This window comes from Monodelphis domestica, chromosome 6, assembly GCF_027887165.1.
Source record: "Monodelphis domestica isolate mMonDom1 chromosome 6, mMonDom1.pri, whole genome shotgun sequence".
Classification (NCBI taxonomy): domain Eukaryota; kingdom Metazoa; phylum Chordata; class Mammalia; order Didelphimorphia; family Didelphidae; genus Monodelphis; species Monodelphis domestica.
In genome coordinates this window covers 162,764,510-162,782,282 of record NC_077232.1, presented here as the reverse complement: position 1 = coordinate 162,782,282, position 17,773 = coordinate 162,764,510, and positions in this window count along the sequence as shown.

The following is a 17,773-nucleotide window of genomic DNA, read 5'->3' as shown; positions in this document are numbered from 1 at the left end:
ATGGATTGAATTAGATCACAAATATTTTCTGAAGCTACCACCTACTTAAAATTTCAAATGGGGTTGGAAGTAATATCAGCAAAAAAGAACAAACTTCCTCTCTTTAAGGACAAATGAAATATTAAATCATATGTACACATATATGCAAATTGGATAATTATAAAAGGTAGAGAAAAAATCACATTCCAATGAATTGAAAAATGGGAATTTTTTATAACTATGCTATATAGACATATAATTATCTTTTATTAATGTAAACATTTCAGAAGTATAGCTCTGGTCAAAATATTCTTTATGATGTTTTCAAAAAAATATCAAATATTTCACAAAAAGCAGTTCAGTTTCCATAATACATATTTAGACTAATCGTGAACATTTTATATTTTAAAATAGAAGTGATCAATTTATTAACTTGATACATGAGCATGACTATGAATTTAATTGTTCATATCATGTTATATATAATCAATCTGAGATTTTTGATGTAATTTTAAGGCCAATAAATTTTATAAGAAATATTCAGATAACTGAGAGAAAAAAATTAACCTTGAGTTTCACAAATTATATTCTCAGTTCAATTTTTAATATATGTAAATTCCCTTTTCATAACAAAACACAGTTGAAACACATTTTATTTTATCAATTATATAATCAAATGTTGTTATGATATTTTATAAATAACTTCCAACAATTCAAATAAAACATTTCAATTCTTATATATTAAATATGACTGGTTAATTTCTATTCATAACTTTGTCATGTGTCCTAATATCATAAAAGCTTTTCATGAATTGTACTATAAAGAAAAAAAGTATATATAATATCTACCAGGTATACTTTGCTCTTTCAATGCCAAGACAATCTTCTCTTTTGTTAATAAATAGTAACAGAAATATATCCTTAGACCTGCATATGTGTTTATATAATTTTACATATATTATTATGTTTTATTGATATTTCCACATAGTAACATAGGAAAGGAATTAGCTTTTTCCAAACAAATATTATTAGATTATATAATTACCCCATCTTGTTAAAAGAAGCTCCATTTTGAATTTTATACCATTTATCAAATTCAGTATAAAAGAAAGACTTGAGTACATGGACAGATAATATGAAAGTAAAGATGAATCAAATAGCTTAGGCAATGCTCAAAATATGAAATTCTATATTGTACAATCAACAAATAAGATACTTAATTATGCTTACTGAATAGAATAAAATAGAATCTGTAGTGATACATGAATGTTTATGTAACACCCAGAATTTTAATAAATAAAGATTTGGTCATTACCCCGAGAGTATTTTTTTATTAATGAGGACATGTGATTTATTAACAAAATCTGGGTCTATCATGTCTAACTCTAATGCAAAAGTTGACTGAAGCTCTGACCCTTTTTATTGGGATGTGTGCCCTCTTTTGGATTGGCTAGACAGTGTGTCCTTTGGTCTTGCCCTTGTAGTCTCAATTCTTGTTTTGAAAGAGCTAGCAGACTCCAGTATCTCAAATTGTACACTGCTATTTCCTCACCAGGGAGGTGGATCTTTATCTAGGGGTCAAAAATTGACCAACCTGCCCTGTTTTCAAATGCCTTTCAGACAATGTTCTTGCTAAGAGCTAAAGAAATATCTTGATCATTTTCAAAGGTTTTAACAAAAGACAAAAGATGAGGGACTTCTAGGTAAACATGGCAGCAGTCTAGAAGTAAGACTTGTCCTGTCCTCAGAACCCATAGATATAGACTACCCCAAAAGACCAAAAAAAACCAAATTCATGAGAACAAAAGGACACTATAGGAGGGAGCAGAAGGTACATGGGATTTGGGTATTTCCATACTATAAGGGGATGAAAAAGCTCCCACTAACAAGCGACTGATATATGCTCCTCCACCCCACCTATGGAGACAGAGGCAGAGCCAGAGCTTGCCAGAATTAGTGAGTGAGCAAGGGGTACCTCTAGAGTGAGTAAGGGGCATCTCTAGGTCCTTGGGAGCTGAACCCCACCACAAAAGACCTACCCCTAAGAGCAGCTACAACTGAAATCCCAGTAGGCTGAAGAGAGCAGCCCGTGGGCGTGCGCAGGAAGATAGGACAGAGAAGATCAGCAAACAGCAGAAGCTGCAGAGAATTGAGAGCTTGCCTCAGGCGAAATCCTTGCTCCTTAACTCCATACACAGAGAACCTGCCCTTCTCACTCAGATTTCTGACTATAAAGAAAAGGAAAAACTCCCAGATTGATGGCAAATTGTGCCTAGAAGCAACAACCTCCCTCCATGAAAAAAACAAGAAAAAGGTATTGACTCTGGAAAATTTTTACAGAGGAAAAACCCAGAGTTCAGTGGAAATAGAGAAGGACATTCAAATACATGTATCAAAGCTTCCAAAAAATGGAAATTGTCCACAATCTCTTGAAGAATTTACATTGGAGCTTATCAAAAAGATGGAAAACTTATGGCAAGAAAAGTGGGAAATAGTTCAAAGAGAAAATAACATTTTAAAGGACAAGAACTTCCAAATGGAGAAAGAGCTGGAAGCCACAAAAAGCAGGATAGACCAAACTGAAAAGGAAAATCAATCTTTAACAACCAGAATTAGGCAACTGAAAGCCAATGATCTTGCAAAACAACAAGGATTAAAAAGAGCAAAGTCAAAAGACTGACAAAATGGAACAAAACAAAATATCTCATTGAGAACATAACATCAGGATCAGGAAAACAGAGCAAGTATAGACAATTTGAGAATCATCGGTCTACCTGAAAATCCAGAAATAAACAGAAATCTTGTCATCTTTCTATGAGAAATCATCCAAGAAAACTGCCCTGATGTTCTTGAACAAGGGGGCAAAATAGACATTAAAAGAATTCATAGAATACCCTCTACATTAAATCCCCAAAAGACAACTCCCAGGAATGTTATTGCCAAATTCAAGAGCTTTCAAACTAAGGAGAAATTTCTACAAAAAGCCAAAAAGAGAAAATTCAGAAACCAAGGAGCACCAATCAGGATCACACAAGATCTGGCAGCTTCCACACTAAAGGACCTCAAGGCTTGGAACATGATATTCAGAAAGACAAGAGAAATGGGTCTTCAACCAAGGATCACCTATCCATCAAAACTGACTATATACTTCCAGGGGAAAGTATGGACATGCAACAAAATAGAAGATTTCCAAGCATTTGTAAAAAAAAGACCAGAACTATGTGGAAAGTAGAAACACAAAGATCAAAAGAAACATGAAAATATAAATAAGAAAGAGGAGGATAGGGGAAAAAGTTTTTTATTCAAATTTTCCACTTTAAAAACTACAATTAGATAAAATTATATATATATATATATTAATACATGGGGGAAATGTTATTTTTAACTCTAAAAATTATATTCACTATTATAGTAATTAGAAGAATCATCCACAGGAAGAAACTGAGTTAATAAGTGCTATAAGATGATATGCAAAAAAAAAAAAAGAAAGGGGGGAATCAAATATGGCACCAAGAAATACTTAAAGAAATAAAATAAATAGGATAATCTTCATCACACAAAGATACACATGGGAAGGGGAGGGGAAGAATACTCTTATAAGAAGAAGAAGAAGAAGAGAGTGCTAATAGGTAATACATGAAGCTTACTCTCAGTGAAATCTATTCTGAGTGAGAAGAGCATCTTCATCCATTGGGTCATTGAATTCCATCTGACCCTGCAGGGAAAGTAAGAAGGGAAATTTAAGAGGGTAGGGAGGCAGGGGGTACAAAAAGGGAGGGAAAGAGAAGGGGGAGGGAACTTAAAAGGCCCCCCAGAAAAGAAGGGAACAAAAAGGGAGGGCCAGAAAGGGAAGTACATTAAGGGAGGGGATTAGGGGGATTGTCTAAAAGTAAACTACTGGTTTAAAAGGATATACCAAAAGAAGAAAGGTAGAACTAGGAAAGGATATCAAAATGCTGGGGAAGACACAAGTGAAAATCATAACATTGAACGTGAATGGGATGAACTCACCCATAAAACAAAAACAAATAGGAGAGTGGATTACAATTCAAAATCCTATCATATGTTGTCTGCAAGAAATATACCTGAGGCAGGTAGATACTCACAAGGTTAGAATTAAAGGTTGGAGCAAAACCTATTAGGCCTCAACTGATAGAAAGAAGGTAGGAGTTGCAATCATGATAACTGACAAAGTCAAAGTAAAAATAGTTCTGATTAGAAGGGATAGGGAAGTTAAATACATCCTGAAAAAAGGGAGTATAGACAATGTGGAAATATCAATAGTCAACATATATGTACCAAAAGGTATAGCATCCAAATTTCTAAAGGTAAAACTAATGGAATCAATGGAGCAAATAGATAGTAAAACTATACAAGTGGGAGCCTTGAACCTAGCACTATCAAATTTAGATAAATCAAATTAAAAAATAAATAAATAATAAAGAGGTAAAACATGTAAATGAAATCTTAGAAAAATAGAATTAATTGATATAGGGAGAAAAATAAATAGGGCTAAAAAGGAATGTACTTTCTTTTCCGAGAACGTGGTACATTCACAAAAATTGACCATATACTAGGTCATAAAAACATGTTAAACAAATGCAGTGAAGCAGAAATAATACATGCAACCTTTTCAGATCATAACATAATATAAATAATGATCAGTAAAGGAACTTGGAGAGCCAAATAAAAAATTAATTGGAAATCCAATACTATGATTCTCCAAAATTGTTTAGTTAGTGAACAAATTTAAAAAAAATTAATAATCTCTTTGAAGAAAATAACAATGATGAGATATCCATATCCTTTCAAAATCTATGGAATGCAGTCAAAGAAGTCCTCAGGGAAAATTTATATCCTTGAGTTCATATATTAACAAATTAAAAAGGGCAGAGGTCAATGAATTAGACATGTATATCAAAAAATTTGAAAGCGAACAAATTAAAAATCCCCAGAAGAAAACTAAATTAGAGATCCTAAAAATTAAGGAAGAAATTAATAAAATTGAATGCAAAAGAACTATTGAACTAATAAATAAGACTAGAAGCTGGTATTTTGCGAAAACAAACAAAATAGATGTTACTGGTCAATTTAATAAATAAAAGGATAGAAGAAAAGCAACTTAACAGTATCTTAGATGGAAAGGGAGTCTTCACCTCCAAAGAAGAGGAAATTAAGGCAATCATTAAAAACTATGTTGCCCAATTAGTTGGCAATAAATATGTCAATCTAGGTGATATGGATGAATATTTACAAAAATATAAATTGCCTAGAATAAAAGAAGAAGAAATAGAATTCTTAAATAATCCCATATCAGAAAAAGAAATTCAACAAGCCATCAAAGAACTCCCCAAGAAAAAATCCCCAAGGCTTGATGGATTCACAAGTGAATTCTATCAAACATTCAAAGAATAGCTAATCCCAATATTATAAAAAAGTATTTGACACAATACAAAAGAGGGAGTTCTACCAAATTCTTTTTATGACACAAATATAGTACTGATTCCAAAGCCCATCAGGTGAAAAACAGAGAAAGAAAACTATAGACCAATCTCCTTAATGAACATATATGCAAAAACCTTAAATAAGATACTAGCAAAAAGACTCCAGCAAGTCATCATGAGCGTTATTCACTATGATCAAGTGGGATTCATACCAGGAATGCAAGGATGGTTCAACATTAGTGAAACTTTCCACCTAATTGACCACATCAACAAGAAAATCAACAAAAATCACATGATTATCTCAATAGATGCAGAAAAAGCCTTTGATAAAATACAACACTTATTCCTATTGAAAACCCTAGGAAATATAGTAATAGAAGGGCCTATCCTAAAAATAATAAATAGCATTCATCTAAAACCATCAGCCAACATCATCTGCAATGGGGATAAACTAGACACCTTTCGATTAAGATGAAGAGTGAAACAAGGATGCCCATTATTACCTCTATTATTTAACATTTTACTAGAAACACTAGCAGTAGCAATTAGAGAAGAAAAAGAAATTGAATGTATTAACATTTGCAATGAAGAGACCAAGCTATCACTCTTTGTGGATAATATGATGGTCTACTTAAAGAATTCTAGGGAATCAACTAAAAAGCTAGTGGAAATAATAAACAACATTAGCAAAGTTTCAGGATACAAAATAAACCCACATAAGTCATCAGCATTTCTATATGTCTACAACACATCTCAACAACAAGAATTAGAAAGAGATATTCCATTTAAAATCACCCAAGACTATATAAAACAATTAGGAATCTATCTGCCGAGATAAACACAGGAACTATATGAACACAACTTTCCACACAATTAAAACTAGATCTAAACACTTGCAAAAACATTAACTCCTCATGGGTAGGATGAGCCAACATAATAAAAATGGCCATTCTACCCAAACTTATTTTCTTATTTAGTACTATACCCATCGAACTTCCAAAAAACTTTTGTACTGAATTAGAAAAAATCATAACAAAGTTCATTTGGAAGAACAAAATCTTAAGGATATCAGGGAAATAATGGAAAAAAAAATGCAAAGGAAGGTGGCCTTGCAGTGCCAGATCTCAAACTATACTATATTGCAGTGGTCATCAAAACAAAATGTTACTGGCTAAGAGAAAAAAAGTAGGATCAGTGGAATAGACTTGGGGTAAGTGACCTCAACAAGATAGTCTGTGATAAACCCAAAGTTCCCACCTTATGGGATAAAAATCCACTATTTGATAAAAACTTCTGGGAAAATTGGAAGACAGTGTGGGAGAGATTAGGTTTGTATCAACACCTCACACCCTCCGCCAAGATAAACTCAGAATGGGTGAATGATTTGAATATAAAGAAAGAAACTATAAGTAAATTATGTGAACACAGAATAGTATACATGTCAGACTTTGAGAAAGGAGAGATTTTAAAACCAAGCAAAACTTAGAAAAAGTCACAAAATGCAAAATAAATAATTTTGATTACATCAAATTAAAAGGTTTTTGTACAAACAAAAACAATGTAACCAAAATTAGAAGGAACTTAAAAAATTGGGAAACAATCATAACAAGACCTCTGACAAAGATCTACTTACTCAAATTTACAGAGCTAAATCAATTGTACAAAAAAAAATTAAGTGATTCTCCAATTAACAAATGGGTAAGGGACATGAATATGCAATTTTCACTCAAAAAAATCAAAACTATTAATAAGAACATGAAAAAGTGCTCTTAATCTCGCATAATCAGAGAGCTGTGAATCAAAACAACTCTGAGATATCACTTCACACCTAGCAGATTAGCTAAGGACAGCAATGGACAGTAATGAATGCTGGAGGGGATGTGGCAATTTCAGTCCATTAATCCATTGCTGGTGGAGTTGTGAATTGATTCCGGAGGGCAATTTGGAACTATGCCCAAAAGGTGCTAAATGACTGTCTGCCCTTTGATTCAGCCATAGCACTGCTGGGTTTGTACCCCAAAGAGATAATAAGGAAAAAGACATGTACAAGAATATTCATAGCTGCACTCTTTGTGGTGGCAAAAAATTGGTAAATGAGGGGATGCCCTTCAATTGGGGAATGGCTGAAAAAATTGTGGTGTGTGTTGGTGATGGAATATTATTGTGCTCAAAGAAACAATGAACTGGAAGAATTTAATGGGAACTGGAACAACCTCCAGGAATTGATGCAGAGGGAAAGGAGCAGAACCAGGAGAACATTGTACACAGAGATGATATATTGTGGCACAATCGAATGTAATGTACTTCTCCATTAATGGCAATGTAGTGATCATGAGCAACCCAGAGACATCTATGAGAAAGAACACCATCCACATTCAGAGGAAACACTGTGGGAGTAAAAACACTGAAGAAAAACAACTGATTGATTAAATGAGCCGAGGGGTTATAATTGGGGATATAGAACCTAAATGAACATCCTGGAGCAAACAACATGGAAATAGGTTCTGATCAAGGTCATATGTAAACCCAGTGGAATTGCATGTCGGCTACAGGAAGAGTGGGGTAGGGGAGGGAAGAATAGAATATAATTTTTGAAACCAAGGAATAAAGTTTGAGATTGACCAAATAAAAAAAAAACTTAAAAAGAAAAAAAGAACACTACATTCAGAGGAAAAACTGTGTGAATACAAACACTGAAGAAAAACAACTTCTTGATTACATGGGTCAAGGGGATATGGCTGGAGATGTAGACTCTCAATGATTATCCTAGTGCAAACATCAACAACATGAAAATAGATTCTGATCATGGACACATGTAAAACCCTGTGTAATGGCATGTCAGCTACAGGAAGGGGTGAGGGGAGAGGAGGGAAGGAAGGAATGTGATTCTTGTAACCAATGAATAATGTTCTTAACTGAGTAAATAAAATTTTCTAAAAATTAAAAAAAAGACAAAAGGTTTCAAACTAGTTAAATACTTTGAGGACTGGGAGCAAATTACTTTAGCTTTAGAATCTAGAATGTTTCCATTTAGCTTTCAAAACTCCATGTTTAAGGAAATAATTGGTCTCACATAGAAGTTTAATGAATAATTCAATTTAATATTTATTTTCTTCAATAGCTATTTGGAAAGCACATGTATATACACAGATAAAGCAACTAGAAGTAAGGGAAAGCACTCTGAATGTGAACTAGGAAAATCTAACTTCACATTTCAGCACAGAAACTAATTAGCTGTGTTATAGTTCAAATGACATCTCAGAACCTTACTTAGCTTTAGATAGGAGACAATAACCTTTGTGGGACTTACTAAACAGGGCTGTTGTAAACAAAGGATTTTATAGCAATCAAGAAGTGTATGTTATGCTTCTTACTAGAATTCTAAAGCAGTTCTTGAGAATATGAAGAAAACTTTTAAAATGGAACTTCATCACCGAGAGTACTCAAATGAAATCTGATCCTAGAAATCCATAACTAAAAGTGGAAAGCCCAACTAGACAGGATAAAAGAGGGGAAAAAATGGCTAAGATCCCTAAACCACTCTGAGGGAGGCTAAAACTAAGAATTACTAGAAGCCTGAAAGTATATATTGATCCCTCACCTATACCAGAGTTATGTGGCAGACACCCCCATGATAGGTAACAATCTCTGTAAGTAGTGGGAGAGCAAATAGACCTATGCTACAGTCACTGAGCCAATCAGTGCCCAGGATACAGAACACCACACTTGTTAGGGACACCCATTGGTAATAGGTTTTGGTAAGGAGTTAGTTCAAACCCCACCCCTCATCCCAGGAACATCATTTCTGTCTCAATTCAACTCTGCTTTTCCCAGGGGTACAAAAAGGGGTGGTCTGAGGCCAATGGGACCAAGCCTCCAGGCCTCCCAGCATGAAAGGGGCAGTCAGGGTGGCCAAGTCTCTCCATCTCCTGGCTAGCTTGGCATGATAGGGACAGGGCCCTCTGTCCCTAGACTCCACTTCTAGGGGCCCTACTAAGTATCCCCAGTGTCCTCAGAAGTGTCCTGTTGATGTTGTGCATGTGTCTTTGAAAATTCATTGCCTTTTGCTACTGCCACCCTGCTTTGGCCTACCCTCTCCTCTTCACTAGGTGTGACTCCTTTGTGCACCAGGTTGTGCCCCTTCCAGCTTCTCTGCTCCCAACACTCCTGCCCACCCACATTTCAGCCTAGTTCTGCCTCTCTCAGGCCCTCAGGCTCCCACTCCAGCTCCTATTCCATCTCTCTTTTCTCCCTCTGTCGGCAGCCTCCCAGATCATGCAAATCCCTGCTAGAATCCCTCTACCCTTTGTTTTTGCCCAAGACTGGCAGTGCATCCACAGACCTCATTCTTCCTCATAATGAACACATGTCTGAGCCCTAGCTTCCCCCTCTCCCACTCTGAAGATGGGGTTGTTTGAACTCCAGGTGCTAGGGCTAGAGGCCTTGGTCGTCTAGTCAGTGCTCTATCCATTGAGACCCCCTTCTTGCACCTGTAAATTTTTTTTCTTTTTACAAAAAAGACCTATCCCCTCCTCCAGCTCTATTGGCTCTAAAAACCAAAACCTTGGGAATGAGCCAGTCCTCCCAAGTCAGAAACATCCATTCACCACCCCAGCTTTGGAGAGAGAATGACTCCGCGAAGTGGGGAAAGCGCCACGTGGAGGTGATGCAGCCTCAACCTTCTGTTAACTCAGGCTATAATGATGATGACCTTTTCGCAGGTGATTCCACAGTGCACCTGAGCTTTGATTCCTTAATCCCTAAATCTCTCCTCCTCTTCTCGTTGTGGTGGCTACTTTCTGTCTTCAGGAATCTCTTGGCTGTTGTCTACACCAAAGGATCAGTCTTTGGGACGTTTGTTCTCACCCACCCACCCTCTCCGAACTCCTCCCCTCCTGCAAAGTCAGGTTAATTCCTAGGCTTTCCCGCCACTCTCCACAAGACTTGGAGAAGCTGGCTGCGGGAGAGCCCAGCTAGCCCTAAGCTACAGGAGAGATGGACTTGTGGACCCTACTCTCCACAAGCAGGGGGTCACCCGCCTAGGTTCGTTTGGAGTTTGGCAGCCTCTCCTATAGAGCTTTCCTTGCAAACTGGAGGGGATTCGGGCGCGCCTCTTCCTGCCTAAATCCAGACTTGTAGTGCCCCTTCGCGGCCATTGGCTATAAAGCTTCAGATTTATTTAGAACTGGGGGCTGCCTCTGAGATCCTCTCATTCCAACCTCCCCATCCCCCCCTTTTTTTTTCCTAAAGAAACAAGACCAAGGTTTAGACAGTGGAAGTGACTGGAGAGATTATACACAGAATAGATATTTTTCTCTGCCCCAGAATAACCATCTTGCTGTCTATTGAGACTCTTCTTTAATACAACTGTTCATTTCCATCAGCTTGCCTTCTTCCTTTTATTAAAGGAAAAAATATACATTCTAACAAAAAAATAAAAAGAAAGGCATTCTCCCTTTATAGCCTTTCTGTGCCTCAGGGTTCTGGTACTGGTCCTGCTGTCCAAAGTACCTTGCCTGGGCTCAGTTGCTCTCTTGGTTAGACGGTTAGGCTGTGGGTAGGGGGGAAGTTACTGTTAGTTTTTTCATTCAATAAACTAGTGGTTCCTTAACCCCCCCAAAAAAATCCCTCAATGTACTGAAAACTCCACGATACAGAATTAGATATGCAGCATTAAAAAAAAAGAAAACATGATACTGTGAAGTCTCAATAAGTGAACTGTGATATAGTGAGGAACAATTGTACAAAAGATGATGGAGACACCTTCTCTTCCTACACTTAAAGAGTAATGCAAAAAAAATCATAAGAAACTTTATATGAAGTTATTCAAAGTGAGAACAAGGAGAATATTTTACTGAGTAACAATAATAATGCATGATGTTCGAATTTAAATGATTTAACGATTATTAATAAGGTAAGGATCCAGTAAAACTCCAAGGTATTCATAAGGAAAAAAGATATTCATGATCATACAAGTAACAGAGTCCCAATTCAGACTGTAATATACCATTCCTTACTTTATTTCCTACACAATTTTTTTCTTCATTGTAATCAAAATATATGTTTTTATGACATAATGAACATGGAAATATGCATTACATGATAATATATGCAACCCTTTTCATATTACTTGCCTTCTTGGAGAAAGTGAGGAGTCTTTTGGAGGAGGAAGAGAACATGTTTCACAAAATGTCAGAAAATTAATATTAAAAATTGTATGAACATAATATAGAAAAAGTAAAATTTGAAACAGAAAAAAAATCAGGAGAGAAATGCCACATCATTCATTTGAGGGAACTTTCCCTAAGTGGAATAAGTATAGGGTGGAAATATATCCACAATTATTAAAGAGAATCTTAACATGCATTGTATTATAGTAAAGATTTATCAAATATATGATAATAGTTTTTTGAATGAGATTAAGTTTTAATGGGAAAATATTTATCAAAATTAAAAAAAACAAAACACAATAATATATAGCTTATATCCATGCCATGTTGGCAAACCTATGGCATGTGTGCAAAAAAGGGCATGCAGAACCATCTCTATGTACTCACCTATCGTCACCTGCCAGAATTGGTTACTAGAATAACAGAAGGACTCAGAGCAGAGCTGTTCCCCTTCCCCTCTCTATGCACCTAAGGACAACCAAAAAAAAATTGGCTACTGATAGTTACTATTAAGACATAAATTCAGAAGACAACTATGTCTGATAAAAAATTATCACCCAAAAAAAATCTAGAAAGAATTATATTAATGAAAAGCTGAAATAGAAGAATATTTGCACAGAAACAGGAATAATATACAATTATGAACTGAGAATAAATTCATTATTATCAGCAAAGCAAAGGTTGAGGACAATTTCAAGAAACTTATAATGAAAAAGACAATCCACTACCATAGAAGGAAGTGACAGTCTAAATGTTGATTGAAGCATACAATTCTTCATTTTCTTTTTTCTCTGAAAAATTAATTCATATAAATATTATATCTAAATTACAGAGTTCCCAAGTCAAAGACGAAATCTTTAAGCAGTCAGAAAGAAACGATTCAATTATAGAACCACAGTCAGCATTGCATAAGATTTAGGAGCTTTTGCATGGAGTTATTGAGGGGCTTGGAATATACCATTCCAAAGAACAGAAGAGCTAGAATTACCACAAACAATAATCTACTCCACAAAACTGAGTATAATCCTTCAAAGAAAAAATAGATATTTAATGAAAAAAACTTTCATGAATTTCAGATTAAAAGAGCAAAATGGAATAGAAAATTTGATTTTATATGGAAGACTCAAGAGAAGCATTAAAAGAGGAGAAATAAATCATAAAAGATTCAATAATATTATCTTTATATCCTTAACTTCTGTTTTTGAATCCATATGAAGTATTGGTTCCAAGATAGAAGAGCAGTAAGGGCTAAGCAATTAGAGTTTTGACTTGCTCAGGAATTCTCACACAGCTAGGACTTATCTAATGTCAGATTTGAACTAAGGAACTTACTATCTCAAGGTCTGACTCTTTATCCACTGAACCTCCTAGCTGACATAGGTTTATTCTTTCTTTGGCCTTTTATCTGCATTTTGATGGATGTTTTTCATATATATTTATATATATATATATATATATATGTTTACCTTTATAATCACAAGACACTAAAAGTAATTTAATTAATCCTTTCTGATAATTCATGGTAACAAAAATATTGCTATTCAATATCTGCAGTATTTTTCTGATCCAAATGTATAGAGAGGGGTGTATTGTGTTGAATTCTTGAATGCTCTACCATTTTAACACACTACTATCTCATTTGCATCTGTTTTGTTAATTGCATGTGAAGAAGATAGTTTCTTTAACATTTCAAACTTTTGGACTTCTGCTTTTTCATGAGACAACTTCAGCACCCTTAAAATTCTTCATCAAAAATAAGTTACTTCTGCAAACATAACACCAAATCACATTGTATCTATGTCCTCCTGAATGGCTTACTTTCAACAGAATTCCAAGCACAAACAACATTAAGGACCCTATCTTTCATGTTTAAAGTCCTTTTTAGTGCTTGCATGATGAATCAATTTTCTCACAAAATCTATGCTAGAATAAAATTTCTTATTCTGAATAATGCTCTGGTCCATAAGTTGAATCAATGATGTAACCCTTGCAGGCACAGAAATAGCAAATATGCTATGAGAAAGTAGGAGTGTTTCCACAGGATGAGGTGTACAATTCTGTAGCATAAGAACATCTCTGCTCTCATAGGAAGGCCTATATTTCAAAAATAATCTTTTATTTTTAGTGCAGTCATATAAATATGATAGACAATCACAAAAAAGTCTTATCTCTTGAATATATTTGTAATGCAAATATATCTTATTGCTACAAAGCCCTAAGGGGCTGATGAAACGTGATATGATTATGGGAAAAATCATTTAATGGAAATATTTTGTTTCACTTTAGCAATATTTTCTTTTGGAATGCATAAGGATACTGAAGTGATATGTAGGGAAAAGAATCTTTTGTAGTTGATATGTTACAAGTAATCATTTTCTTGACTAATGAAATCATATGAATTTTAGTTGATTATATACTGAAAATTCATAAAAGAAAGTTGGATTCTATTATGAGTAATATAGGACCCTAAAATAGTGATATTTCTGTGTTAAAACTAATATGAACAAATATCAGAGTAGTATTATATTTTAAATATTTTTATTATCTATCTTGCAATAAAATTTCAGGTTCAAATTCCCCCTCCTTCTGTCATGGTAAATGCAAGAAATATAATATCCATTATACATATGAAGTCATGAAAAACATATAAAAGTTTTACTTAGCAAATTGTATTCATTAATAAAATCATAACTGTCCCTAATAGGAAATGAATGATAAATAGGGTTTTTTAAAATATTTTATTTTTCTGAAATATTTGTAAAATAACTTAACATTCATTTAAAATAATTTGAATTCTATAGTCTCCAATTCTCCCTCCACCATTCCCTGAGATTGCAATCAATTTGATATGGGTTTATATACTGATATAAATTATATTTCCTCATTAGTAATATTCTGAAAGAAAACACAAAATTAAAAAAATTCTCAAGAAAAATAAAGTTGACAAAAGAATGTTTTGACATTAATTGAGTCTATATCAGTTTCTTCTCTGGAGGCAGATAGAATTTTTCATCATAAGTCATTAGAATTGGCTTGTATTATTGTATCACTGAGAGTAGTTGTCATGTTCAATTGATTATTATACAACATTTCTCCCATGAGAAAGAAAGTCTTCTCAAAAAGGGAAGCTACCCTTTAATAGGTGGCCCTACTTTAAATGCTTTGCTCCAGGTCAAATCATTCTTCATTTTATACTAGCTCATTGATAGACAAGTCTGATGTTACTCAAAACTTCTATCAATATTTTGGGCTGCTGAGAGGGTATCAGAAGAAGCAGCAACCTAAATTGTTCTCCTATCCAAATTGAATTCATTTTAAAATACTTAGAGAGTGCTTTTGTGTTCTTATCCTGAAGGAATTTTTTGAAACTTGTCTTGGGCTTCAAAATTACTTCAGTGGCATGCATAATTATAGTTAGACTAAAAATGATAAAATATAAACTCTGTTCATTTTGTAGAAACTTATATTGAAGCAAAATCCTATTGCAGCCCTTTAAAACCTATACAGAGATTTTAAACAAAGGTTTTAAAAGAGCATCTATGGTAAATTGTTGTCTATGTGAAAAAATATCAGGTATCCTGTGGTACTCTAGGCCTTAGGAATTCCAAATCAAAGAACCTTGGTGCTTGATGAAATGTTAGAGATAATATTGTCCACATGTAAATGAAAAGGAACAACATTCTCAAACAGTGGTTACAGATCAGATTTGAAGACACCTAGAGAGGTTTAGTACATGTTAAGACCAGATATCACTATGTAAATTCCTTCAATTTCTGCTAGTTCTTTCCTATGAAGGGAAATTCAGTAAGTTAAATTCTTATTACACTTGACTGTTTTTCCAATATATGATAATCACTATCATATTCCTACTGATTCTTCTATTATTCAGGCTCTCCATAACCATTTCATTCAACCAAACTTTTCATTGCATTTTCATAAAGGTTTTCATCATTTTGTCACATATTTCTATAAATAAGTCAAGTTATCAATATCCTCTTTAAATACCATACTACATACTGAATACAAGAATAGCTAGGTGGTATAGTAGATAGAGAAATGGATAGGAATCAAGAAGACATATCTTCATGAGTTCACATCCAACCTAAGACACTTAATAGCTGTGTAACCTTGGGTAAGTTGCTTAATCCTTTTTAATTTAGTTCCTCATTTGTAAAATGATCTGGAGAAGCAAGTGGATATCCACTCCAGTAAATTTGCCAAGAAAACACCAAATGGGTTCACAAAAAGTCATATATGATGAAAACGATTGAATAATAGAAGACTGAATACAGTAATCTAAATTTAACAAGTGTGGTTCAATGATCATTGCTTTGGAGAAATCAGAGAATAATATATAAATTTAAAAAAAGACAAATTAAGATTCAATTTATGGGGAAAAAAACTTTTTAATCATTTGTTAAACAGGGAAATGGGCTTTCTTAAGATGGAATGGATTCTCCCACTTTAGAATTCCTAAATTACTGATTAGAAAACTATTGGTTTTATATGTTATATTATAGATCATCTCATGAATAAATTGGACTTGATAGACTAATGAAGTTCCTTCTAATGCTCAAATTGTATAATTTAGTAAATACAATAAGAATAGTAAAAACCTTACTGTCAATTCAGAGAGCATTTCTTATAATAGTGTTCTGAAATGAAAGATACACCATGAGAGGAAAAATATGAGACTGACCATAATTTAATAATATTATTAAATCAAAAGTAGCAGGGGAAAAAGATGGAAAAATAGGAGAGATGTATAGGTTACTTTACTTGCTGCTCCATTTAGCTTTCTATTCTGTGTTCACCACTAGGGCCCCCTAGTCCCTCTCACAAGGAAGTCCAGCCTATAATAAACACAAAAGAGAAGAGAGAAAAATTCGCTCTTGCCTCAGTTTATCAAACTTTTCTCTGCCCACTAAGTCTCACATATCACTTCTCAAGAGCCAAATGTGGCTTTCTACTTTGCCTAGGCCAAATCGGGTGGGGGGTACTCCAGGTGGTAGTGCAGGGGACACCTCCCCTGCCCTCTGTCTTGTGATTTATTGACTCTCTCTGCCTTTTTATGGCTGCCATTCTATTCTTGTGACCAATCTGCTCAATGATTTCCTTTCCTATGGGTCAAGTTCAGGCTCATGCCAGGTATGTAGGTAGGGTACAGGAAATGTCGTAACCTGTGTGACCCCAGAAAGGGAGGAAAGTAATTTTCCTTCACACATACTTTATCATATATTGGACTCATACTCATTATATGGAGAGTCCTTCCAACAACAGAGACTAACCCTTTCATTATTTCATCTTATGTGAGGCTTTTAATTGTCTTCTTACAAATCTTGAATTAATAGAATTATGGTGTGATTATAAAGGATGGGATAGAGGTGTGAAGTATATCATGAAGATAAAATCTATAATACTTAGGAATTTACTTAATATAACAGATATAAAGCAATCTTACTTCAAATATGACTCAGTGTCTGAAAAGATAATGCTACAGAAAGAAGGACGGAAGAAAGGTAGAAAGGAAGGAAGGAAGGAAGGAAGGAAGGAAGGAAGGAAGGAAGGAAGGAAGGAAGGAAGGAAGGAAGGAAGAAACAAAGGAAGGAAGGAAGGAAGGTAAGAACAAAGAAATGAAGGAACAAAAGAAGGAAGTTAGGAACAAAGGAATTAAGGAACAAAGGAAGGAAAGGAAATTTCAGTGGGCATAATGCTGAGTATAAATTTTGATTTTGATTCCTTGAGTATTGGGAACTCATGGTAGATCTTAGAGGAAGTGTTTATGAAGCAACTGGATATGAAAGCCTAGAAATCAAAGATGGAGATCACATTGGAATTATAGATGTAAATTCTAACTGATTATTTGAGTTTAAATAAAGTGAGGAAAAAGAGAGTTGAATATGGAGAAAATTCTGGGTGTAGAACATGAATATGAAGGAGATTATAATCAATGGTCACCAGTAAAGTAAGTGATGTCATTTATTGAAATAGAATAAAAGGGAACAGTTGGTTGTATTAATAAAGCTGATAAGGGTTAGAATAGTTTCTGTGGGGTGTATTAGTGGGAGCTGACCAAAAATTTACATGTTTTCAAAGTTCAAAGTCTATTTCCTCAGGCACTATTTACCAGTTAGCAATGTCTTTGGATGTTTAAGGGAAAGGCTGTATGATGATCTTCCA